The following is a 27981-nucleotide window of genomic DNA, read 5'->3' on the forward strand; positions in this document are numbered from 1 at the left end:
TTCACAAAGTATCGGAGCAGCTTATTGAAAAACTATGAATTGAAAATTCGGCAGGAAACGAAATTGGAGAATTACTGGAATTATTGGAGGGTTTTTTTGCCTCATTACGTTGGACTCTAACGTTGCAGACTTCAGCGTCATGCGCGGCGGGTAACGAAGCTCTTATTATTTTTACATTACCGCCATATTATTGTTGCGTCGCATTTGTACTTCACGTAACACGCGGGCTTCTCTCACTTTTTTGATACTCGCGCATTGTTTGTCATCACAATTTTTTTCATTATATCCCTTTCAAGTTATTATTCCTCGCGGTACACGTGTGATTGATCATCACACAAATCTCGCTCTCGCGTTGATTCAAAATCGATATTCAATCGTCGCTATTGAATAGTCGCGGTTTCATTGCAAATCAGATCCGTTCGTATAACTGCGTTGACGAGAAATTTCCCCCTCCGCTATCCTCCAATTCGAACAACGAGCTCGTTCTATCGGATTGATGTTCGCACATATAGGTTCATATCGTCTGAAATTTTTACGCAATCATCCCGAATATTTACTCACTCTGACACATTCCTCCGCGGAATGAAATACTAATATAAATTAACAAGTATTATACGAAACGAAAACGACGATAGGTAACAAAATTGGAGAAGTACTGCTGAAGTTATTGGAGAGCTTTTTTAGATCATTTCGTTGGACTCGAACGTTCGCGAACGTTGCAAACTTCAACATCATCGGAAAGGCTTTGAATTCGACGTCACCGAATGCCGAGTATGTTAATTTGTGCGACGACGAAAGGGCGCTTCTCTAATTAAATGTAAATTAATTCCCAATTCGATAGAAGCTTTACTAACTGAAATTCATTCTCTCCAATAATGGAAATATAACATTCGTCGTATTGGCTCATAAAAATAATGATGATGATATATGCGCCTTTGTTATGAAGTCGTGTAGATGAGAAAAACTTGGAACTTCACTTTTACCTTTACCGTTTACGACTGCACAAACCTCATTTTCAAATAATTTAGATAGAGAAACCGAAAAATGTGGGGGACGGTATATATAAAAATTGAAAGGCGATCGAGGAACGAACGAGCAGGGGCTATTCTCATACGGCGGAGAATCCAACAAAATTGCCGAAAGTTAGGTGTCGGATGTGTGTCCGATCAACGCGAATTCCGTCCGGTTGAAAAATGTATGAATAATCTGTGGTACGTCCATTCAGAGATTGATCGCAGAGCAGTCTCTAAACTATAGTTATACACACGAGTTTTGAACGTATAAATAGACATAAATGGAAGAAGAAACGGTGGACGCTGTTTTTTTTTTCGTAAAAAATCATATATTCGTTGGAGAGCGAGTGAAAACGAAAGATAATCCATCGCGCCGAGACAAAGAGGACAAATTTTAGAGAGAATTCATTAGGCAAATTAACTGCGACCTCGTACACTTTATTTTCAGCTTAATGGTAATTAAACTTACGGGGCTCCTTGGAAACCTTCGCCCTCTCTTCTGCTTCTTCTTATTCTCCTCGCTCCCTCGTCGCTCGACGATGTGTGTTCTCCTTTCTTTATATATCCTTGATTGCAATCTCGCTGCTGCTTCCTTAATTATTCATTTAGCAATGCTGAAGTACGAATTGTATGTACAGTGAAATTCGATCCCCCATTTCAATTCAGCTATAAAGTAGAATTTCAGATTTTTTATCGAACGGAGCATTTATCAACAAGAATTCAACTCTTTCTGTATGAAAATGGATAATGAGTTTTTCGTATTCAGCGACAAATTCTTCCAGTCTATAGAGGCAAAATTTCATTTCATATATATATATATATATTTTTTTTTTTATAACTCCGCATTAATTAATGAGAGAAAGAGTTTGCACAAAAATGTGCGCACCTACTCTATGCTCGCGGAGAGAAAGGTGCGTTTTTCTTCGGTTTCATATCGAGGACATTATTAAGAGAAAAATCGTTGATAAACTTTCACCAATAGCCGCATCTATTTGCGTTATAATTTACAGCTCGATGGAAACATTATTGTAGTAGGCTAAACGGAAAGAAAAACTAGTCGGAAAAGAAATTTTGTACTCGAACGTTCGAATACTGCACCACGTTAAAGCGAGCCGAGATACGCGCATATGAAAATGCCACTCTCGCGCGCGGCTTTTTAACGATCGCCCGAAATTAAGAGAGCCTCGCGTCAAATATCTCCTCCGGTTTTTCGGCTCTACCTTCTCTCGGCCGGCCCTGAATCGTTTTTTCCCGCGTTATTTCTCGTTACTTCTCGCGGAGATTTATTTTTCTCCATTTTTTCCTCCGCAGCTCTATTTTCTTGTAATAATTTTTGCACGATTTCATTCTCTCTGCATGTTTTTATCCAACAATGAGAAAGCTGTAGAGCCGCGGGCGCGACGGTGCGGGGGAAACTGCGGGAGTCGAGTGAGCGCTGGACCGTGGGGAGAGGAGTGTTTCATTCTCAAAATATAGAGTGGAAGAACGGGCTTGAAAAGTTGGTTAAAAAATTCATTTCGCATTGACGTTTGATCTCGTCGTCGTTGATGAATCCGCATTGGGTATATATTCGCCCAGCATGCGCCGTCGGTTTTGCTTCGACTGGAATTATCGAAAACGCAAAATGCTCGTGTCTCGAGTACGTTCCGACTCTGACGCGAGACGTTTTCTCGGGCGGGATGAACGCGAGTGAAAAAAAGAGCGCATAAAAGAGTCAAGGGATCTTGCTCCACGGCTGGTATCGCTGTACCGACCTTTGCGAGCTTCTCCTTTTATCTTTCTTTCTCGCGCATAAAAGAGATGTATCTGCGGTTTCTCGCCTCGCGTGCTCTCCCCATTATTCTTTTCCATTCGCGCCTCCGCTCGCGCACGAACAAAGAGAACGCGCCCCTACACACCGAGCTAGCCGGGGCCTCTCTTCGTCCTTTTCTCTCCTTATATTACCACATGCATCGGAGCAATACAATCTGTATCTGTCTCTTGACGTTTCCACACGTAAATATCCCCGACGTATACTATACGAACGTTTGGCTTTGTAAGACCGAAGAAATCCCACGATTATAATGTGTCTCTCGTCGCTGTACAAATATATTTATACATATATTATTCATTCAGATTTATAAAGAGCTATGGCAAAACACTTTCTCTATCGTACCGGTACAATTATAAATATATAGATGAGATTCACTCTCCGCATAGCGTTGCTTTTCATATACTCGATCAATTCTCTTTTTTTTTTCTTCATCAATATATATTCCTCCGCGTTCTACTTACCGCTATACTCATTTCTTTCTCAAAAGCAGCGAAATATTTATTTTCGTATCAACGAAATAATCGATCGTGCTACTATTTTGTGATTTATCTCTCGCAGCAGGGCTCTTATAATCGCGAATGCAGTCCATTGCTTCGAAGTATATCGAGAAAAAAGTGCGAGAAAAAAACGGTTTCACCTGTATTCTGGACCACTGCGCATAGCAGCAGTAAAAATATCGCGCGAGCTGGCTCATTGTGGAAAACCGCGCGCGTTCACCATTTTCTATTTTCAAACCATTCTGTTTGTTTTTTTACACACGCTTGTGCAGTTTCTCTTCATGCTTCTGTGCATCGTTCCAACTCGGAATTAATGTAGCTCCTCATCCGCGTGTGTATGTCGATTTGTCCAAATATTCATCTACCCACATAGTCACAAATAAATGGGCGCTCATTTGGAGTCTTGGAATTATTTTTAGTCTGTCGGCAATTTTCATTTTTCTCTCTCTCTCTAGCTCTCCGTCTCTTTGTTCTTGGCTATAATGGTTCGTCATTCCGTACAAAGAGCTCGCAATCCACGGGACCACGAGCGTGATCGATTTGACCGCGCGAAAAAAGTGTCCGAGAGGGAGAGAGAACGAAGGAGAACGGTGTTTGCACGCTTTGCCAGTCCTCGTAGGTCAGGTCACTGTAAAAAAAACCGGTTGACTGCTCCGAAGAATGGATATTCCAACATCCTGTCCCAGTTTCCTTCTTCTTCTTCTTCTTCTTCTTATAGCCCTAAAATAAAATATACGTAATGAGAAATGGATGCTAAATAAACTCTCGAATGATTTGATGTATTCTGATAACTTATTGAAGAAAAAATATTGACTGGAACGAGTGTGAAGCGAGAACGCGAATTCCCATTCCCGAATAACCGTATTGCCATTCGGAATTTAAACTCGAAGCGAGGATCGTATACACACGTACGTTGGGAAGAACATTCATAGTGAATAACATGGAGCGACGATAGAGATAGAATAAGCCCGAGAGCGATAGCAGCCGCAAACGCGTTCACCTTTTCCGCGTGGTGGTCGCAAATGCCGCGGCGAGTCCTCGCCGATTTCATATATATACGTACGAGGTACGAGACGAGTTATATAGACGTCGAGGACGCCGAAGAGAACGTGTTACCGGAGGTGGTGGACTAATGTCGCAGCACAGCGAGTCAAGCAGTCAAGCGAGAGTGCAACGGAGGAATTGCTCCTCGCTATCTCTATACCGGCGAGCACTCGACCAATTCGCTTTATAGCCGCATATTCGAAATCTTACGATTCCCACCGAATTTAAGGCATTTATTTTCTTTATAACGCATCATCGATGAGAATAATCCGATCGTTGGTTCGTGCCCGTGTGCTGCATCGATGAAATCCATTTGAAAGAACATGCGACCGCGCATCGCCCTCATTTACAACGCACCCAATTAAAACTTGTTTTGCTTTGCGAGTAAAACTTAACGTCTCTTCACGACTCTCCATGTTTTCTGCTTCCTCGAATGGTTAATCACGATTTTTCCGACACCCTTTGTATACCCTCGTATATATATGCGTGTACACGAGCGGTAAGAGAAAGAGAAAGAGCAGGTAATAAGATAAATGGGAGTAACGAGAGTCCCGATGAGAGTCGCACTCGCGGCCGTACGGAGCCGGTGTTGGAGCGACGAGCATCGAGGGAGATAAAAAAAGACGCGAAAAGTCAGTGGGGAATCGAGCAAGGGATATGTGTGTTCGCGAAGAAAAAGATAAAAGGGATATAAGGGGAAAAATAGAAGGAGCGAGAGGCGCACACGACGACGGCCGCGGAGACACGATTAATTATGCGAGAAACGACGTGTGATTCGATCTTTCCCTCGTATGCTTGTTTCTATATAGGTACACACACGTATCATCTATCTATACACATAAATATTTTGTGCAGTCTCTCCAATTTCGATGCGCACCGAGGCTTTATATAGAGCTTCTTATTCTCGATATTCTCTATCGCATTAAATCTCTTGTCCTCCAACTTGATCACAATGGGTCAATAAACTTTCAACAAATAATGGAAAAACATTGATTTTTTTAGTCATAAATGAAACTGCACCGACGCATTGCTATTCCAAACGTTTTTTTCCACCCGCCGCATTGCCGCAACGGTTCGTGATATATTATAATGTCGCATGGCAATTTATACAACGAAACGATTCGTCTTCGATAATTGTATGCCACAACTTAATCATTGCATATACGAAATGTATTGCAAAATCGCTCGGTGAATCTAGCAATTATTATCTATGCCCCATACTTTTTTTTCTTTTTCAAACTATAAGAAAGTAAAATTCTCTCTCGTATTTATTGAAAAAATATTCGTCCATCCGTCTTGGACCGATCAACGAGCAATCACAGCACGAATAAAACGAAAAGAATCTTTCCGATATTCAATGGCCAGTGAAATTTTTATGTAGTCATTCCATTATTCCATCAAGAAATACAGGAAGCTCGTATAATAATGGAACGATAATACACATGGAAATTGTAATCCAACCGTTCCGCTTTTTGATTCTCGTTGACGAAAGATAAAAAGAACGGTTTCTATTCATTGTTATTATATTTCCTTACTCAATAATGATAGTAGAGGACGGAAATGTTTTTTTTTTTCAGTGCATTGTGCTGGAAAAATGAATTGTATCGATTTTATCAATCGCAATCGAAAAATGATTCGATAATAATGAAAGAATTTGATAAACCGCGAGCGAGTGCATTAGAAAATATTTTCCTCTTGAAAATGTTCGATTACGTAGGACGATGGTCTGTGCGTGATGTTATAATAACAGAACTCGTTCAGCATTTTCGTTGTCGACGTCGTCAACTGGGACGCTGCGGAGTCAAGGGCGGCAGACCGTGGGGCGCCAGGGGTTGCCGAGAGAGTTTTTCGTCTCTCGCGGTAACTCGCTTCATCCTCCGTCTCACTTTTTTCCTCCACATCCATTAATATACATATATATCTATAGAAACGCAGAGTGTGTATATTCTTGGTGGAGCGATACAATACTACTTGACCCTGACCCCTCGCGATCGGATTCACAACATTTTCCTTATTGTCTACCTCTGAGAACCTCTATTTTCCTCATTTTTCATGTTTAAAATTTGCGCGAATATAATTTTGATTCGCCCAAGGTCGCTTTTGATCTTCGGAACTCATAAAAATGATTAACGCGGGCACGGAAAATAATCGTTCGATTAAATTTGACGTACGGGTCATCATATGCTCGGCGTTGTAAAACTTTGATGACAAGGACGATACATCGATGTATACCATCAATAGCACCGGAAATTTCCACCCCCGCGGAGGAGCTTTCCGACGAGGCGCTTCGAAGCCGTAGGACGAGACCGCATGGCCGGTGCCTCAGCTCCCGTCTGTTGGTTGCTCTATACTCGCGTAATCGATATAGCCACTGAAGTTCACGGCGCACCGGGACGCTACCTCCACCGAGCAGTTCACCGCGCGGTACCCTCTTCTCGCACCTCCCCGCTCTGCCTCGTTCTTTCCGCTTTTCGACCTCCGCTTCTCGAGTCACGCTATACCGCCAAAGAATCAACCGCGGTAACAGCGCGCGGAGAGTCTGCCAAATCCAAAGGGAACGAAACAGCCAACGAGTCTATATAATAGTTGCTAACTCTTCTCGTACGCTCTCTATGGAAAGAAACTCGTCGCTCATTCGCAAGTTATAAACGCACTTTAAGCGGTACACGCTTTATCCAAAAATTTGGGTTTTATGTTTAACTCGCGTCAGAAAAGTCAATAAATTTTGTGCGGTTTTTCTCTACGACGCACCATGCGCGGAAATAATATTATAATAACTAATTATATAAAGTCAGCCAATCCGACGAGGCGATAAGGCGAGTGGGCGTGACACGCGGTGTTTCAGCGCGCCCGCGAATGGTCGACGGCGCTTCTCCCACCTCGTGGCGATCCCCTTACCGGGGCATCGGATTGGCTGATGCGGAATCAATGCTTCTTGAACAACAACGGTGCATCGTTAGATTTTTACGTTTCATTCGTATACCGCCAAAATGGGAAGCAGCTCGGACAATACTTTTATTCTATATATTGTATTTATGTGTAAACTTGGACGGCATCCGTCCAAGTGCGAGAAAATAGAGGAAGAGGGAAAAGTAGAAACGAGTCTCCGAGAAGATTCTCGCTCCCCTTCTATATATATTCCGTTCCGATAATGAAGGTAACAACGCTGACCTCACGGGTCGCTGGACACACCCGCGCGTCTGTACAGCTATACCGATGTATCGCAAGTCGACCGCCGCTGCTGCTATACGTGCATTTCCTTTTTTTTCTTTATTATTCCTTTTTCACTTGCTCCCTCTCTTCTTTCTTCCTTCCTCGATCGGGAGTCCGCATTCGAGTTTTCTCCCTCGTCGCGTTTCACCTGTGTATACGTGCACGATTCGCATACACACTTGAACACCCTTTTCCCCTCGAACATTACCCTCCCCCGAGCCCGATATACACGGCATGCGTCCTACACACACGAGGCTTTCCATTTCGAATGAAAAATCGCCAAAGATTTATCCATTTTTTACCCCATTCCTTGGCTGAATTTTCTCATTTTCGTGCCCCAGAACATTTTACACAAAAAATGCTTAGAATCGTTTTCAGATAAACCGCGATCCTTGGATGTGGGTCGCGTTTTTTTACTTCCCGGCTCATGACCCGACGGGCACGATCATCGATGTCTCGAAAACCGATGAGCGATATTCATCCGGGAACCGGGTTGAGGCTAGCGGTGAACCTCGATAAATAATCATGAATCGTTGCAAATAAGAGTTTGTACGAACGTGCAGTTTGAGAAAAATTTCAACGTCGCTTCATTTCCACGTTATTGAAGTTTCAGAATTGGTTCGAGTGGGCGTCGATTGGTTCAGAGTGAAAAACCTCCTACATCGATGCACCGCGCACGGCGCAGTTGAAAAGCTGTAAAGCTTTTTCATTCTTTTTTTCTTCCCCTCTTCGTATCCGATTCCCTCGCGATTGCCGCGCACCGGGCACCCTCAATCTACCTCGCACGTGATCTATACTCTCTCGAGATTTTTTCTCATTTTTTCACTATACTTTTTCTCGCCACTAAAAGTATGGCTACACTTATGAGGTATCTCTGGCGATCGAAGAAGCTCGAAAATAACATAGTACCATCGAGAGCCCTTTCTACGAAAGTCTAATACCACCACCGTGATGAAAAAAGTTCTTAGGGCTTTTTGCTGCTCGCGAGAAACATCACTCTTTTCTTCATTCTTATTCTATGAGAAAACTTGCTGACTTATCCTCATTAAAAAAGAATACAGTTGGAGACATCGAGTTTGATCCCTTTTTCTGACAGGCCGACCTCGTTAAACGTGACCGAAATCTCCGATAAAAATAGCAGCCCACGAGCTCATTTTACACTTGGATTTGAAACGAGGGTGGAAGCCTCGAACCGATGAGTCTTACTATTCGCGTTGATGCTCGTGAATTCATAATTTTCAATTAACTACCGAGTCTGTCTTGGGGGAGACAGAGCAGTATACGAAAAATGAGTCGAGTCTCGTTGGTGCATTCGACGAGTAGTGCAAGGAAGAGCTCTGCATTCGCATACATTGTATATTACATGATCCCTGTGTAGGTGCGTCCGCGGGCAGTGAGAAAGAAGGATGCAGGCGGACGCAAATTTTCACAGACTCCGTGAACGGTGGAGAAGTCGGGCCTACTCACTCTTCGGACACCCTTAACATATGTTATGCAGCAAAGAGTGTATAGCAGCGGATGATTGCGGTATAATGAGGAATGCGCGAGAGTAGGAAGAGCGCGACGCAAAACGGTCATCATCCACGAGGAAGCGAAAAAGAGATGAAAAGAGGCGAACGAGGGGTGTGGAAGAGAGTGCGGAAAGGTCGGATATGCGAAACTATATAGCGCGGTTAAGCGAGAGCCACTAGATTATTGGCGTATAGGAAAAAGAAGAGGCAAATTAAGATATACGAGATATAGACGCGCGCGAGTACTGTGATTCGTGCAGAATTAACCGATGGACAAGATTAAACGCGTATATACGAAAAAGTTCGGAGAAAAGAGCGAGAGAGCAGATATAGAGACAACGACGAAGCGAATCGAAGTTCGCCGCACGAGCATGAGATATAATTACAATGAATTATAATGAAATATAATTGATGAGGAAATGGTATAATTCGAGAGTTTCGCGTGGGGGAGGGGAGGGAGAGAAAAAATTCCTATTCATCGAGTTCTCCGGCATATGTAATACTATATATACGCGCTTGCATATAACAGCAGCGAGGTATACTAATTCGTTCATTTTCTTCCGCGCAGCTCCCTCCCCGCCCCCGTCTATCAAACCGAACGTTTCCCTCGCGTTCCGACCTCGTAGCAGACTCGTTCACCGATCATTATGATTTTACTGGATGCATCAGACTGCATCGGGAGGTATATTTACATAATCTCGACTGCAACGCATCCACTTTCAATTATTATAATATTATAATGTTGTGGCCGGTGTGTGATATCGAGGTATAGAGGTAAATTCAGCAGCCGCGCTTTGGCGGAACAAGATCACCGGAAATTACGAATGATCGAATTACGGAAACGAGTTCGTTAACATTCGGCGGTGCTAATGTTCTTTTTTCTCTCGACGTTTCCAATGAAATTTCAAACCGAGCCTCTGCGCAGGAATAAAATAAAACGCTGATTCGAGCAGTGTACGCGGCGATACTTTTATAGATGAAAAATATTTTATCCATCCGATGAATTGATACCGGAATATGCTGAAATTCTTTCACTGCCAAATTTATTATGACCTAGAATCGAGGAAATCGATTTTACAACGTGCCGTCAACCATAAACGGAACGCCATCAACTCGTTTATCTTATTCCGCGCATTATGAACAATAATCTATAGAATACATTTTACCGTGTACGTATTTTTTGAAAATAACTTATCGCAGAATCGTACAGCTTGTTCGTATATTCGTTTCATAAGGAGGTGGTGCTCCCCTGAGAATGATGCTTCCCTTGTGACGAGGTCGTAGCATTTATACGTTTGAACAAACGTTTGAAAGAAAAATTAAGAAAACTTTCTCATTCATTTCAAAGCGTCGTGGTATAACTATATGTATGAACGGACAACAATCGCACCAAGAGACGTTTATAGCATCAGAATGAAAAAAAATGAATGCGGGTGCTTCTACTTCTTCGGAGGGAACGACTTTCACCGGCAAAACGAAGAGGGGAGTGTCACAAAACGTGGCAATGGATCTTTGGAAAAAACACCTTGAGCCAATTTTTTTGAAAGAATGATAATGAAATAATATTTATGCGGACGATGTACGGAGTAATCGATGATCGATAATAAAATTTTTAACGAGTACAACTAGAACTAGAACCATATCTTGATAGTCCAAAATTACAGAGGTGCAATCTTCTCTCGTATTTTCTTATTTTTCTCTTCATATCTTGTTCTCTTGAAACACACACGCGCACACACACAAGCGCACACGAATATCTTCATCCGGCGAAGCATCCTTAGACACTCGTTTTTTCTCTCGCATCTTCCCGATCCATCTTCTGCTGCTTCTCTACATATCCATCTAAACGGAGCTCAAACGAGAAATATAGTTTAGATCGTTATGCGTCGAGGCTTTCACTTTTCTGCCTCTCGTTTCTACCTCTCTTTCCCTCTCTTCGCCTTGCTCTTTCTCTCTTTTATTTGCTCTCTATCGCCCACTCACCAACTTCTCGGGAGATCTCGTCGTCGATGCGGCGTTTTGAGGGCCGCGAGAGAGGGCGTCGCGTGGTTTCACCACCACCGCAACCAACCGCGATCTGCTTTTCTCTTCAGCAGACTCTCTCGGATATTTTTTCTCTCTTTTTCAATATTACCTTCATTTTTTCACTCGCTCTTCCCTCCGTCCCTATAAGTTTTCTCTATTTTTCGTTTTTTTTTCATAAGCCTTTTTTTTCTACCTGTGCTCTTCGTATTGCTCTCGCTGGGCGTGTTCCATAATATGTGATTTTTAATGCTTTTTTCCTTTCTTTTTCGGCCCTTTCTTCCTATGCGGCTCACCTCTCATCTTTTTTTGCGCCGCAGCCTTGCTTTGAATTTTACTTTCATTTTATTTATTTCATATAATTCCTCTGTGAGTAGTCAACGTTTTACTCCTTCTAGTTTTTCTTCATTTGATTGTTTTTATATGTTTTTACCTCGCTCGTGCTAAAACGCCGTCTCTAATTTCGTTGAAAACGCCATCATCAACGACTCCCCGAGTTTCCAATAATTTCAATATTACGACCTTTACGCTCGATTGGTTATTAAAAATACTGATTGGAGAAGTTTTCTTCCTCATCCATTTTCTCTTTTATTAAGTACTTCTTCCAAAGTACACGCCCAGTCGATCTCAGGAAAATAGTACCTATAGACGATCTGTAAAAGTGCAATACTTTCGGACTTTTATAATAGTTAGTCAAGAAAAACTATTGCTATACACTCCACCTCTTGAAATTGACGTTTCGTATAATTGATTTGTCTTACCTGTTTCAATAAAATTAAAAATAAACCTAAAATCCATGTACCGTCTCAGAAAATATTCACGCACGTCTATTTATACACTCAACAAGAATTGTCGCACATGGAATCGTACAGTCCCGCAAAATCTGTCGCTTCGAATGCTGTACAAGGTGTTCATAAAATACATGCACTTCGCGATAAGATTGCCTCAGGCATTGTCCTTCGAATTCACTCTCAACGTTTTCCACTACTCGTTATCTTCGACTACTCGCTCTCTCTACCTCCCCCTCCCGCCTTTTCCTTTATTTCTTTGCCGCTCTTGCCTCTCGTCTGTATGGCTTGAGCTCCGAGATTCCATCCAGTGCACTCACAAGTTCGTACTTACGTAGAGTGCACAATGCAGGAAACATTATTCCCGCTATATTATTACTGCAGTCAGGAACCGATAGAAACTTGTGAAAAATCCGAAGACGAAAATTGTGAAAGAAAAGCGTCTATGGAGTGTTAAAAAAACGACGCTCAAACCAAGAGTGTGGTGTACTGAAAATAATCTTTTTCTACCTCCGCGCTACACCTCCGATGAGGTTTTCATTGATCGATCGATCCCTGCGTCTCAATTCATTCGCGATTGGTTCGTTGCCCCTTAAATTCGCGAGCATCAATTTGAGGACACCCTGTATAGGCTTCCTGTGAGCGAGGGAAACTTTCCTTCTGGGAATATATAAAGAAATGATAAAACTTTGATACGGAATAATTCACCCCGACTTTATCGTACTCCATCGAGGGAACACCACCGAACAACAAAAACTTTCCTCGCGCGTTGCAGGGAGCCTCACTCAATTATTCCTATACATCTTGCGCTTTTGCCAGTTCCTCGAACGTGTTACTTGACCCGGAGTCTTTGTGCGCTTTAACTTGTCGGCAACTCTGCCAGAATTTATACATAAGCAAGGACAAATTGGCGGACGGAGGAAACTCGTGCTTCTTCGATTCTCTTTTCAGTTTTTATATCAACTTCGTAGCACGAATTTTCCTTTGGGATTGCGTCTGCCATGCACAAGAGCTCCGGTAAAAGTGAAATGTAAAAATATCTCCATTTTCGCATTACGTTCGTATCGCGATCACTGCATGTTTTTCTTAAATACTTTATGCTCTCAATAGTCACCGGCGCACCTTATCAATTAGCAGCATTATTTCTGTTAACGGAACGTCTCTGTAAAAATCGTTAAATACGAGAAAGGGAAACGATGAAAAAGGACGCGAGGAGTGAAGGGTTACCGGAAGATGAGGCAAAAAAAATGCTTGGCGAAACTGCGAGACAACTACACGGTTTTCTCGTTACGCCGAGAAATGAGAATTCACCGCGTCGGTGCTAGAAACGAAAGATGGAGGAAGAGAGAAAGAGAGAGGAACCTCGCGCGACGACTTGCCACCGCCGCCGCCGCCGCCACCACCACCGTCGTGGCCGTTTTAACGAGCGAACGAGCGCGTGCGAGAAACGGAAACCAGTCCCGGAACAAATCCTGGCTGAGAACTGGTTTGCCCGAGTAATCGAGAGACCCGGCACACTATCTTTTCCTTCTCACCCTTTTTTTTGTCTTTCTCTTTTCGCCTTGCCACCAGCAGTTCCTGGTATATTGTATACAAACTTTAACTAGTAAAAATCCTCAAATTCTCATACATTCATATTTTCATCGCGATAGATTTTAAATATAGATCAATTCGATATGCCGCGATCGTCACAAATGGCACGTATCATATTGTACTAAATTTCATTATCCCACGGTCACTCGTCGACAAAAACGCTTTTCCTACCCGAGTTTGGTCCCAACTCGTTGAAATTGAGTTGAGCAGAATTAACGGTAAGTGGCCGGACCACGATGTTAATCGACTTTGTTGAGGCAACACTTTTTTCAAGCATTTTTGAACATTGTCAGGATGGATCTCATCGACGTGCGAAAAGAACTCTCGCATCGTTATTCGTAATCTGCCATCTGCCAAGATCTTGATATCCGCTCGCATGAAGACTGCTGCTGAAAAGAGAGGTAATAAAAAGAGCTGAAATTGAATCGTTTCGAAATATGTATCTGAGATGTGACTATTTCTATTTCCATCATCAATTTTTAAATAAAAGTTTAAAAAGTTGGAAAAAGACAGTCTGCTCGCGAATGGGGCTGTTGAAGGATGAAAAATTGTCATACGCTCCGTAATGCTTTTATACATGCAAATATACGTGCATGTACACAAACATTGCATACATAGTCGTGAAAATGCAATTTCACTTTTATTTCATTTCAAATGAGAAAATGCGCGTTGGTGAAAAAACTCCGGAGATGAAGAGAAAATTCGGGTAGGACTGAAATTGACTTTTGGTTGAACCCGATGTTTTCGGCGCCCGCTTAAGCCGAGGGCGCATACGAGCCGCGATTTATGACGTTCATGTAAAACCAAGAAGAGTGCGTATACTTCCGCGAAAAGTCGCTTCTCTCCTCGCGTTCACGCTGTTCCGCGCAAAATTGCCAAAGAGAGAAAGAATCGAAAGAGAGTGGCTGAAACAGAGAGAGAAGGTAAAAAGTGCGGTGGAGAATGTGCCGAGTGTCAGTGGGTTAAGGTCGCGGCGGACCTCTTATCCTTGCTTCATTCGACAATAGCAAATAACGTGTATCGCCATATAATCTCGAGAAAAGCTCATTAATATTTATGAAATGTCACAATCCTAAGTTCGATTCAATTGCGGCATTACCAAAATAGTGTTTTTATACACTCAAGCTCCGATCGATCGATCGCATTATAAAATATGCGAAATGATGGATCGACCAATTTTGAAAAACAATGAAGAGCCGTGACTTTTAAACTTTTTCAAACTACATAAATATTCAATAATAATGTCACAATGAATTTAATAATTATTCAAATGGCTGCGCGTGCACGGTGAGTGAGATCGTATAGAGTACAAGAAGCACGTGTACATGTCTGACCAGAGCAGCACTCACCACTGATTACCAATCGATACACCATTTTGCCTTTCTATTCCCCGTTCCTATATGGTCCGTGTGTCAGTATGGAATACTTCGAGCCTCAATAACTATTCGTAATTATCAATAACACTATAGAAAAAGAATTTAACGCAATTTCTCAGCACATATTGCATGAACAAATATCGGATCCATGCGAAGCAAAGAAATAGCCAAAGCACGAAAAAGCGAGGATATTCATTCCAGCAGTAATATAATAGTAATAGTAACGAAAAGCTAATTACTATATTAATATTCCATGTACGTACGATAAATGGTACGTGATTTTATTGTAATAATATTTTCATTATACTTGTATATAGATCACACCGCGGGTATATACGTGAACGTTGCAACAAAATATCGTTCCATAGCATTTGTACATCATACTACATGTGTACATAGAAACCGGATGTAACACTAATGTTCATCGTCCGTCTATGATATTTATAATTGTAATGAATGAAATAGCGGGACCCATAACGAAGGCAATTCTCGCAACGGGCAGTTCTGTTAGCGAACGGTCCTCTGTGCTTCTTGAAAAATAATGGTATACGTTCTCGTTCGTATATGTGAGAGAAAAAAGTTGTTAGTAGCAAAGCTTATTGGCCAGTCTTTGTAAAGAAAAAACTCGCGCCAAGATTTAGCGCCTATTTCGCCTCGGTTCGAGCTGGCTCGTGGCTCGTGGCCGCGCAAGCGACTGTCCCCGGATCCTCTCGGCGCTCCCGCGCCAGTGAGATTCCGCTCCGTTTGCGAGTCTCGGTCCCGCTCGGTGGTTCCTCTCACACCTCTTCGGCTTTATTCGGCTGAGCTCGCGCTCGTCGGGCTTCCACTCGCGCTCCCGGAGCAAAGCGGCTCCCTCGGAGAGCGTCATCGGGCCCCGTTCTCTCGAGTCCGAGCGCGTGTAGGAGTAGAAAGTCGCTATTGTACTGGATCTGGTTTTATATAAATAGCCATCGCGTCGGGTCACCCATGAACGCGACGGCGTCACCATCCGCGTGCGTTCACATTATGCGCTCATACCGTGTACCCATACACCCTCGCTACATTCGTATTATGTGTCTCAAATATTTTTCATCTTCAGCGCGGCTTTGTATCCCAAACCTTTCGTTCTTCTTGATTGCCGTCACGATCTTCAACTCGCGACTCTGAATCAACGAAATTAGACCCACAATGCGTATTGTTGTCGTGATATTATGAAATCAAGCTTACATAAACGCTCTTCCCGTTTGATTTTATCCTCGCTCTCTCTCTCTCTCTCTCTCTCTCTCTCTCACTCTGCATTCGGAAGGCCTTTGTGGTACGGAGCGTTCCCACATCGCTCCGTACCAAATGAAAGGAACTCGCGAGAAAATTTCAAATCCATTGCCTGCTATTCTTATCAGACGAACGATTGGTCATATTTTTTATTGCCTCGTTAATTGACGTTGCATACATTTATTACCGGTGCGACGTTAATTAACGCTTGACAAGTCCCATCCCAGCAGAGGAATGACGAAAGTAAAGAGTGGGAGAATGAGGAGGAGAGCAGGAAGAAAGAAAATCACGTGAAAATACGCGGTAAAGGCTGATTCACGACACACAGCGTATCCACGCAACGCACTACTCGGCTTCTCCTTTGGTACACTCGCGCGAACATGCACATGCGCATATATATACCAATAACTCTCTTCCGAAACGTTACACTTGTAAACATAGTGCCCCCATACACAGGACGTATGGATAGCCACCGCAGCGAAGGAGAGCTATGAGATGCACCGCAGCGGGATCAAGTTCTTTCTATGCTTCAATTTTATCCTCATCCTAAGCGAGAGTGCGAGAGAGCCGACCGAACTCTCGGTACACGTATGCATACACGAGGATTAAACTATAACATTGCTGCGTACTGTATATGTAGTCAGCGTGGGAAGAGGTTGCGGATAAGCCACAACTCTCGTCTCTATGTATTCTCTTTTTTTCTCCCTTTTCTCCAATCTTTTTTCTTTTATATCCGCGTCTCTTTCGATTTTATTCTCTACCTCTCTCAATCTCCCTTCGCCTCTTGCTCTCGTAAATATTATCATCTCGAGAAAATTATGGCCGAATTTATTTATGCGGAAAAGTTTTCAACTTCGAGCTCACAACTTACGGATTTTACCGCTTTCTTATTTCCGCTTGGGTTATAATCTTCGCTTTTTACTCTCGGTCCGTCGTCTTTATTTTTTTCCTCGGATTAAAAAAATGACGAAAGAAAATTTTAATGAAACTTTTTCTCCCGCTTGCTCCTTCTTCCGCGCTTTTTTTTTAATCCTCCGCATCGAATTTTATCCATCTTTCATTTTTTTTTATCCCTGCTCAAAACATTTATTCGTATCGTGGTCGTAGGTTATTACTTTATTTTATTACCCCGCCGCATATATACAAGATTGTTGCATTTCTATATCCATGATTTCATCATTTCTTTTTTTTTTTTTTTTTTTAAAAGAAGACAAGTTGAAGAGTTTTTGCCTCTGACAAGCCGGGCTAACGGCCTTCATTCTCTCCACGTTCTTGCGTCCCCGACCACTGACCTATCTTAATTTCTTGTCACGCGACACCTCGCCGGGTCCTGGATATATACGAATTGAGAATTCTTCGCGCGTTCCTCCTCGCTCAACCGCCCGAACCATCTATAATTGATTTGATTATCGGCAACGATAACTCCGCTTATATTTTCACTCTACCAGCCCCTGGTGATTTCAAAACTTATCTCGCTTAACTTTGTAAGAAAAAAAAATCCTCCGTTGGACTAATTAATCTTTGGATAAGCGCGCTCGTTTATCAAACAAGATAAAAAACGACGGAACGCGAGTATGATTTTATTCCTTTGTTTTTCCTTTAGAAAAAAACAAACCCAAACATTGAAAGAGTGTTTTTGGATGACAATGTACCGAGACTGGGGCTGCTGGAGAATTAAAGAAAAATAAAAAACCCTCTTCCCAATATCACAGCAAAAAAAAAATTATCATAGGAAGCGCATAAATCACATTATCATGTGCTGGGACTTTCATTTTTTTCATCCGACAAATCCCCTACAAATAGCGGCCATTTCAACTTCACAAGTAAGGGGAAATCAACCAATCTCGAGTAATGATAGACGGCCGTCTCTAAATACCACCAGTGAATGTAGAGAAAAATGACTGTGACTTTGCTTCCATTTGGATCCAGCCAGCGTCCAGCTGGTGCTCATTCGATATATACCGATGTATAGGACAGAAATGGAATGAAGATTTCATGGTACAATGTACTGCTACGAGAGAAATACTTTCTACCTGCTGCTGCTGCTGTTGCTTCATGCAGTTCCGCACTTTGCGACTCATTCGTACATAAATATGTATTCATGTATACACGCACGGACGTCGCGAGTAATTTGAGCCATGTGTCTCTGTACTCTATGCGATTACGTGGCATCACCGAGCCTTGCTTCCGGTCTAACTAGCATACACAACAAAAATCGTTATGAAATAATTATTTCATTCAACGCTAATTCAATTTTAATTGCTTCGATTTAATCATTCGCTTAAGGTTTAATCGTAAAAGTCTTGTAGCAGGATTCAGGGATATTTTTCGTATGAGCGGAGAATTTGTGAATAGGCTGCATTCAATTTGCCCGAAAATGTGAAAGAGAATGAAATATGGGAAGGGGAAAACTCGCGAGAGTTTCGGAACGTTTTTCTCGTCACGAGCAGAAAACAAACTTTGTATACGAACGAAAAAAGAGAGGGAGAAAGAGGCAGAGAAGATCTCGGAATCTCACTTGGCAAGGTCGAGGAACGGCCTAGCCCCTGGGCAACGACTACTGTTCCTGTATACACATTCGTAATACCGTAAATCCAAGCAACGCGAGAATGACGACTGGAGAACGTACATTCTTCCTCTTCGTCTTCCTCGCGCTCTCTCTCTCTCTCTCTCAGCTAGCTCGACGTATTGCTCTTTCGCAAGTTCGTATTTACGCTTAAGGCAATCTTCCATCCATCCTATCACGGATTCTTCTTTCTAGTTATACAAGTAAATCTCAATCTGCCACCATTTTTCCACGGGGATACACTGCTGATTCAATTTTTCATAATCCCTCGTCTCTCAAAGGAGCGATTATAATAAATTTGATTTTTCATCCTCATTATTATACTCGAGAGGCTTTTTTCACCATACTTTCTCAACTCATTATGTAAACTTTCATATAAATAAGGAATATTCAATAATAATCTATAGCCGTTGCAAGCGGATGAATGCTGGATATTTCTCTATCCACCGATTTATTTCCTTCATTTGTGGAGTCTCCCGAAAGTCGTTTCCCAAATAATATGCAGGGTCATTAAATTCAGTGTGGAATCCCTCCGATGCGTGAAACTTAAATAACGCGCGTAATACAAGCATATGTGCTGCGTAATCGCAGCAGCAAAGAGGTCTTCGAAAAAGCATTCCGATTTTGCGGACACCCCTATGAGAGAAACCCCAAATGCGCGGGGGAAGAGGGGCGCCGCGGCGTCCGGAGCCGCGGTGTTTCATTGTTATTGGCTTCGTTGGCAAGGTTACCACCAAACTCGCCCGCAGCCGAATGCTAACAGTTTCGTGTATATTTCATGATATTGTGCACCACCAAATCCACGTAGGGGAAAGCATTGAGACACAGAACTGAGCGAATGATAAAAGCTCTCTTCATTAACTTAATACGCTTCAAGATTTATCGCTCAAATAAAAAGTCACGCCCGCGCGTCGCATGCATTCGCCAAACATTGTTTCGTGCGCGCGCTCCGTCTTATTCTTTCGATTAGTCAGTGCGCGCGTACAACTGTAGACAATATACTCTTTTATTTGCCGCACGATACTCCCGCTTCTTCCGTATTTTATTTTTACAACGACGAATATAAATTCGTTGCAGACTCGCGATAAGAATCACGAATATTCGAATTCGCAAATGGCGATTGTTATTATCGTGCGCTGGAGGTCGGTGGCTCCTCGACACGCGATTCCCTGTATACCAGCTAGTTTAGTCACGCGAACCAAACTCTTTCCTTCCCTCTTCAATTCTTATCCGTACAGTCTATATGTCGGATGTGTGTATATTTTATATGCCACTTGATTATTCTTTGACGAGTTTTCGCAAGGGTCGATCGATCGCGCGATCGGAATATAGTTCTGCCTAAAATAAACGCTCATCGGACGGTCACGAAAAATTCAAATTTTCCTATAGAACCGTAAATTATGAGTGCATTATTGATGAGACGACATCGTTTTGCTGGTTGAAAAAATGTCGACATCTCACTCAGACAGAATTCACTTTCATTCAAATATTTAAGGGTTTATGTATTATTTCTTCTGTGCTGTTTATCGGAGCGAAGCTTAACAAATGGACGGCTATTTATTTCGCCCTCGAGCCATGTACTTTTGCTCCAATTCTGTTATTTACTCTCTCTCTCTCTCCCTCTCCATTTTCCTCGCTTTTATTTTACATTTTTTATCGCAAGAGCTCGTATGAAACTGCTAATATAATGCCGATGCACAGTAACACCGCGATAGTAGGGGGGAAAAAACAACTATTGTATACGGAAATCCTTTGTGTACGGAAAAACGTGAGTCGACGGGTATCAATATCGTGTTTATCGGAACTGTAGTAAATCGTCGCAATGGTTGTCCGGGCACACCGAACCTCCAGACCAGCGGGCTAATGTACACCCGCCATTTTCTCTCGCGTACTTTTCTACGAGCAGAGAAACCCTTGCCCTCGAATGCGATAAAAATAATGATGAATCAAAGGAAATGAAATCGGCGAAGATGGTGAAAGAATCGTGAACATGAATAAATATCATTTTAAGTAACAAACAAATATAATTTGTTTACTAACCTCCCCCCCCGAGGAAATCTTCGAATGCGTAAATCTCGTGACAAAGTTTATCGCCATTGAAAAGACGCGTGGAAAGAAAGAAGTTATCTATCGATGGATAACAAGCGGGCATCTTTCGAAAGGGAGTCCGAGGAGGAGAACAAGGGAATATAGGGGAATGATTCAGGATGGAAGGGGACCGGAAGCCGACGCGACCGTCGATCTGCGCCCGGAAGTGTTGATGCGCTCGATGCTTCGCTTCCTGCGAGGGCGAGGCACAAATACGCACCTAAACATGAACATGTGCAAACATACATAAAATAAGTCCATGCATATGTAAATATAGGTGTAATAATGTATTGGCTCCCCGTTCATACGCGTTGTCAGTGATGCAAACTTTGGAAAACCTCTCTAAAACCCGACGTTCAAGACTCACGGTCGCCTATCTTTTTCTCTTTTTTTACTTGGCAATTTTATATTCACTCCCATTTATCCGCTGTACACTATAATCCTGCCAAATTCTGGCTTACCCGAATATCTCGATAAATCTATACGGATTTCCACGTAGATTAACGCGACTTCTGATAGCTTTTAATATACGTATGAATAGCGCGTTTTACAATGGACCCGCGCACACATGTACTTGTGCGACGTTAGGGCGTCACAATGTGGTACGAGCATATTACAGCATTATGACGACGGGCCGGAGGCATTGAGGAAGTCGCGTCATCTTCACGTATCGCATGTGTGTGTGTAGACATAGCGGGTGTCGGAAACGTTCGAGATCATGTGAAAATTATTTAACCGATTCTTGGAAAATTATCGATCAACCTTGAGGTCGAGTATCCTGAAATTTGGGCACGGGTATTTTTGTAAATTTCAGAAATATTATTTTAAAACATCGCGAGCTCAATGAGTTGGAAAATAAATTGTGTTCGAGAGACTGCTTTTGTACGGTAATGATGGCAGCCAAGCAGAGTTCAATGTGTACTACCAGGGTGACGAGTCTCGAGGGTAACGTGTATCATTTATTTAAAAAGAACCGTCGCGTCGGTAAATTTGCCGCCCTACATCACTGTTGCATCACGTCAGACTTAATGTTATTCAGTCGGGCTCAATGTTTGCACACGAATAACATACTCCGGTCGAGAATCCGAATGTGTACACGCTCCCGATGATGGCTCTCGCCCTCGAACGTTATCCCATGACACAGGACACCCGATATGTACGAACAAGTATCAGCTTGTCCAGCTTCGCGCGACGGCGAACCAAGTTTCCGGCAGCTGGTTCGAACCCCCGTCCAAAGATCCAACGACACTGTGACTTTGATAGGCTCGTGCCCTCGTCGAGGGTAATTATCCGCGACAGGCCCCTGGGACAGCCCACCTTGCAAATTTGCCGACAGGTGATTGCCATTAAATATCTATTTTTTAACGTGTAGCGTTAATGCATACTAACTTTAATCCGGTCGATTCGGTGTAACCGCCTGAACCACTTTTCGGTATAAACCTCTTGATAAACTAACGGATCCTCGTTTACCAGCAAGTTTACGAAATAGAACTTCAAGTTTTAGTGGTGGTATAACGGTTCGCAAGCTAAATTCGAACCCGAGACGAGACGCGAACCTGCCAAACTCTAATAAATAATTGATATTGCTAGAGTACAAGATTATTCTCCAGGCTCACCATCGATCAATATCGAACCAATATTGAAACACACCGGATAATTACACTGATTGTGAGAGAAAAAAGTGCCAATGGAACATACGATCATTCGTACAAGGTTAAAAATGATTGAATGACCAAAATTGTTTTGGATCAAACGATAGATTCATTCGCTCCGAAAACATTGGAGTTGAATGAAGAAAACTCTTCCAATAAGCTTTGTTTAAAATTCGCGAAGACAGGCACCGAGAAGAGAAAAAGTTGTAACAAATACGATTATCTTATGGTATGGGTGAAGATAGTTGAGGAGGATGTCACGTGAGGCGGAGAGGAGCCGTCGGTTGTACGCGCCGATGAATATAAATCTCTCGAAGAGGATAGACGCGCTGTCGTGGTCCATCGGACGTAGGACGAGACGAAGGGAAAAGTGCATGCGAAAAGGGAGAAAAGTAGGCACTCGCGCAGAGAGAAGGGCGAGCAAGAAGAAGGCGAAGAAGAAGAAGAAGAAGAGGCTTGAAGAAAAGAAGAAAAATCTACTGAAAGACACATCGTACAGACATAAAGTGTACATCCCCAACGAGTTGTAGCTGGAACGAGTTGACTCGCGGTTCGTACATGAAACGTGAGAGAATAGATGATGTTCCTGCATGCACATACAGGGCGGCTCTAGAGTCATGTCCGACGTTCGAAGGCGCATGAGTAAAATGCGCCTCGTCATTACAAATCTGCGTAATAATAACGAGCGCGTTTATTAGCCGTAGACCGAGCGATCGATGCGCGTCAATCTGGCGCACCGATGGTGAAAAATAAGCGTGGGCCTCGCGCTACTACAGTGAGTTTATAAATATTATCTCAGAAACTGCATCGAGTGAGTGAAAAAAGGGGCTGAAAAATGCCAACACCCGCTGCGTACATGTTCGCATTGTGTTGAGAAGCAAGAGCATCGTACGTGGTCCATTCACGAGGAGATATTTATCGTAGAGGATAGGCGCGCGCGTGAAGTAACCACCGTTGCGTTGTCAAGCTTCGCTATCATCTCCCTTTATTTCGCCCAACCCTTTCACACTGCTTTTCTTCGCGCAACTCTCTTACGTGTTGCGTCAGAGTTACACGAGGCCTGTCATGCGAGCAGCGGCCCGAAGATCCACGACCTGATATTTTTGTTAACGTTTACAAAACTTTATTCTTCACGGCTCCACTCTTTTGAGGACGTACAATAAGTGTGACGCGGAAAAAAACCGATGGTAATTCGCCAAGTATATCTACTAGTCTGCCTCACGTCAGTCTTGATACCTTCCTGGAAAAAAAAAAACTTTAATAAGTAATCGCATTTTCAACGGGAGAACAGTTAGGAAACTGTTTGTCCAGGGGTTTAAACAGTCAAGAGAAAAGACGACAAAGATCCTCCTCCGCGGACACGTTCTCTCGAGTGATTCAAATTGTTGTGTCGGATAAAGTAGAAATACTTGGAAGAAGAGGAATGAAAATAAGGAGCAGCAAAAAAGGAAAGTGCTGAGAAAAAAAAATAGATAGAAAACGAAATAAAATCTAGTCGCAGGCACGAGCAGAGACATAGTTCGCGTACGTAATAATATAAAATATGGAGAAAATTTCAGTAAATTTTGTCTAGCTGTACTATTTTTAGCTCTGTCTATTTTCATCGTATTTCGCTGAGTAGCCTAAGTAGGCTCATTTATTTGCGTATGTGAGAATTATGGAACGTAGCATCGCACTGCTATCTCTACGTGGATGAGGTATGCACGAATAGGAGAGAGGAAGAAAAAGATTCAGGACTAGTGTGTATATCGCTAAGATGGCTATCCAATTTATTTATAGGATCCTTGGATCTTGCACACGAGAAAAACAAAAATATGTGTACGCCTATGTAGATATTCTATCTTCTCTTTTTCGCCGCGCGTGTAAAGGGTGTCCGAAGCGTCATAACCGAGATCCATCGAGCAATAATTTTCTTCTCAATCGCGGGAGAAAAGTCATAGACTCTCCGAGATGGCTCGTTTACAAGATCCCTTTGAACCGATCGTGGCAACGACTCGCAATACGTTGCATCGACGATGCGTAGCCGACGATTATAATTCTCAAAATCGCGATATCGATTCTCCATTTTTCCGACACCCTCTACACTCAAATTCGTATATTTATATTCGCGCATATACTCGTATATATATAAAGAGACGCGAGGATTTGTAGGGGAAACATCGCGGAGTGACCAACGCGGCCACCGTGACCGTGCAGCCCTCCCAAGGCTTGCATTCATGTAAATAGCCGTGAGCCCCCCGAGTCTCCCACACAAACGGCAAACATACGTGTAGAAAAAGACGTACGCACAACTACTTCTCGGTGTTATGGGGGTTACAACATGCTGGTACATAACATATCATATACATATATATATAATGCGCACCGGTACATTGTGTTTGAATACATATATTTACCGAAGGTGGATGGAAACGAACCGCGAAGCAATGGACAACGCTCGAGGACATTGGAATAGCAGGGTGCTTGAATACGGAGATAGAAGGTATCGCGGTGTAACTTACGCTGAAACCGTACACCGCGAATTATTAATTAGCCAAGCGTAGACTCCACTAATTGATAACCAGCACTCGAGCGTGTACGAGCAAAGACCTGCTTATGGCTTCGAGAACAAGCCCCGCGCCGCGCGGTTCAACCGATACAAGGGAGGCAAAGGAGGCTAGGACAGAGCTCCGCCGCCGCTGCCTCCCTTTCTCTATTTTTCCTCTCGCTGCCTTTCCCTCGCTTTGTCTACAGACTATACAAAGATGAAGACGGAGAAAAGTGAGAGAGAGAGCGAGAGTGCGAAAGGAGCTTTTGCTTGCTAGTTTCTAGCGTCAGGAAACGTAGAACATGTTAATAGATTAGTTCGGGACTGAAGCATTTCAAACTTCTCTTCTGCCCGGAGGGGATATTTAGTCAAATTGAATTGTAGCGAAGTAAACGGAATCGGTATGTTTAAAACTTATTTTGTGTCAAAACAGGCTCATCGTACGAACATGCATTTTCATTAAAGCTTGAAAAATAAAGGGAAAAAAATGGTAATAAGGGGGAAAAATGTGGTACTCCGTATACGAGCGGATAGCAATCTTTTCTATTTTTTTTTTCCCGTTTTATCCCCCGAGTACGATATTAATAGCTTGGGATGAATAATTCACTCGCTTAATTATTATTTGCACGATAGAAAATCTTATAACCCAGATCTTGAACGAGGTACTCGAAGAGGAATATAATTTTGGTCACGTTGTGGCAAAAATTTATACCGCAATTATCGTAGGATGAAAAAAGATGAAGATGGACGCTTTTTTCTCGCAGTTTCTCCAATTTATCCTCTACTCTTCGCTATGAATCATTCATCCGGCGCGCTCCTCCTTCTCCATATAGCATGCCTTTCGAATCGATTATTCTAATTTCCTCTTCCTTTGCCGGATTTGTAGTGCTTCGAGCTTATATATGTGTTTATAAGAGCTTGCACATGTACATTATTTCATACGTATATAGAAAAGAAGCATCGAGTGCGTGACAACGAGCGCATTCGCGTTGCATTCGTTGTCTTTGTACAGGGTGTCTCGAAAGCCGCACTTTGTATTTACCGATGAACATTATAAAGATGAAAAGCCACAGCGACGTATCGATCCGACGAAACGCGTTGATGGGGTACGAATTAGCTGGTAACTAGACTGATAGCGAAATTTGCCGTTCCGCAATCGCCCTGTAAATGTTTACCCTTACGTTAAGGAGACATTTCGCGTCTACCAGGCACACGATATACGATTTGTACGAATAAACCGCTGTATAATTTGAGTGCGCGAACATATCGTTGCTGCAGTAAAACTCGAATGTTACTATATATATGCTTATACATTACCCTTCAATTATTTACGCGCGTAAACATATGTATCTCTATATATGTAAAATATTCACGCGAATAACATAGCAGGAAACATTTATTATTTCCGGACATAAGCGGATTGAACAATGATTCTCGACGTTGTTATTGTTGTTGTTGTTTGTTGTTGTTGTTGTTGAAAGTGTTTTCTCTCGCGTTCATTCCTCGCAGAATCCGGGCCCTCGATCATGCACCAACGTGCAAACGTTCATTTCCACTTTCCGCTTTATCATGTATCAGCATCGGAAATCCTGACATTCCTCGGCCAATTATGCGCTTATAAAGTGCGCGGAAGCAAACTTCTCGAAATGCGTAACGGCGCGAGTATAATTCGGGAGCATAAATTTACATGCGATTGTGGGTGGTTGAACATTTATAAAGGCATTTCCTCAAATAGCTCATGTTATTCTTGAAGGATCCGGCCAATTTTCGTATTATTCTCGAATAATTTTCAACCAACTATTTATATCGCCAACGGTTGCAACTCCCTTGCGATATCTTTTTCATAAAAGAATCTGTATTTTTTCAATAAACCGTGTTTTTACTTAAAGGCAGAGCTCATATTTTAGTCGTTTTTTTCTCTATACTCGAGAGTGGAATGAGTTTGTCTGAACTGATGAGCGTTCCACTCTGGTATTTGTCACATTACGACGACGCATAACTGTTGCGAGTTTGCATGTAACTATGTACCGAAAGAGGATGAGGGTGGAATCGATGTATATACGTGCACTCCCGCCGCGTACACAGGGAGAGCTTCCTCCGGCGGATTTGGCAGCAGTTGCATGTCGCGCGCCGACCCAACCGGAACGCGGAGAACATTGTAAAATTATACGAAAAAAAACCGAAAACTCTTTAAAAAATCTATCTGCGTTCAATAGCATTTATACTTTGAGGCTTACCTGAATTTTTTTCGATCGATTCGTGAGCGCGAGAGAATAACACAATCCCCCTTCGCGCCTCAACGAATCATCCTCGAGTTGTTATCTTTTTTTTATCATAATTTGTAACGCATCTGTCCGTCCACCTGTCGCTGGCTGCTAAACGCTCTCACAGTCCTCGCGTACCGCCTTGCATCTCTTTCCGGCCTCTTCCCCCTCGCTCCAAAACTCGGCGAATAAGAACTCGAACGCGTATACCGAGAGTGAACATTTTAACCGCTTTTTCCATACTTTTTTCACAGATGTTAATGAAGAGTGAAAAGTTTTTGAATACATTATCCAATTTTGTTTAATGAATTAAAGTTGTAATGCGAAAAAACTTGAAGCTCCGTGATACGCTTCATTGAGAGCGCAAACTCAGAGGGTTGTAAAATACTTTTGACTTCTGGAGTAAGAAGGAACGGTGTGAATGTGTCGTAGAAAAAAAAGGTCGTTGAAAATTTCGCAATTAGCAATGGAGTAGAAGAGTGAAAGAGAGGAGGGAGAAAAAGGTGGTAGTGTTCGGGACTCGGCCCCTTATTCGCTTGTTCCGAAGTACGTACACCCTCTGGCACGTCCACCTGGGATTCGCGTGGAATGATAGCGCGCACCTCATAAACCACCTCACCTATAGGTATATATTCGAGTCAGTCGCCTTTAAAACAGAGGGCAGAAAATTTCAATAGATGTACGGGGTGTCCGAACAATCAGGAACGCGCTCTTCGTAATTCTGGTGAAGCACGAAACATAAATATTTGCTGGTTAATCGATA

At 42.6% G+C, this 27981-nt stretch overlaps 1 protein-coding gene across 2 annotated transcripts in view; it reads left to right on the top strand.

Moving 5' to 3' along the window:
• Window positions 1-27981, top strand: part of LOC122410576 (U1 small nuclear ribonucleoprotein 70 kDa) — a 41694-nt gene that overhangs the window by 6067 nt on the left and 7646 nt on the right. The window contains exons 1-2 of one of the 2 annotated variants that reach the window (XM_043418807.1): window positions 13657-13712; window positions 13788-13895. The exons of the other annotated variant lie outside the window; for it this stretch is intronic. The gene's annotated coding sequence lies outside the window, so the exon portion shown is untranslated. Of the gene's footprint in view, window positions 1-13656; window positions 13713-13787; window positions 13896-27981 lie in introns of those variants that run through there. 2 annotated transcript variants of the gene reach the window in all.

Source organism: Venturia canescens, chromosome 5, assembly GCF_019457755.1.
Source record: "Venturia canescens isolate UGA chromosome 5, ASM1945775v1, whole genome shotgun sequence".
Classification (NCBI taxonomy): domain Eukaryota; kingdom Metazoa; phylum Arthropoda; class Insecta; order Hymenoptera; family Ichneumonidae; genus Venturia; species Venturia canescens.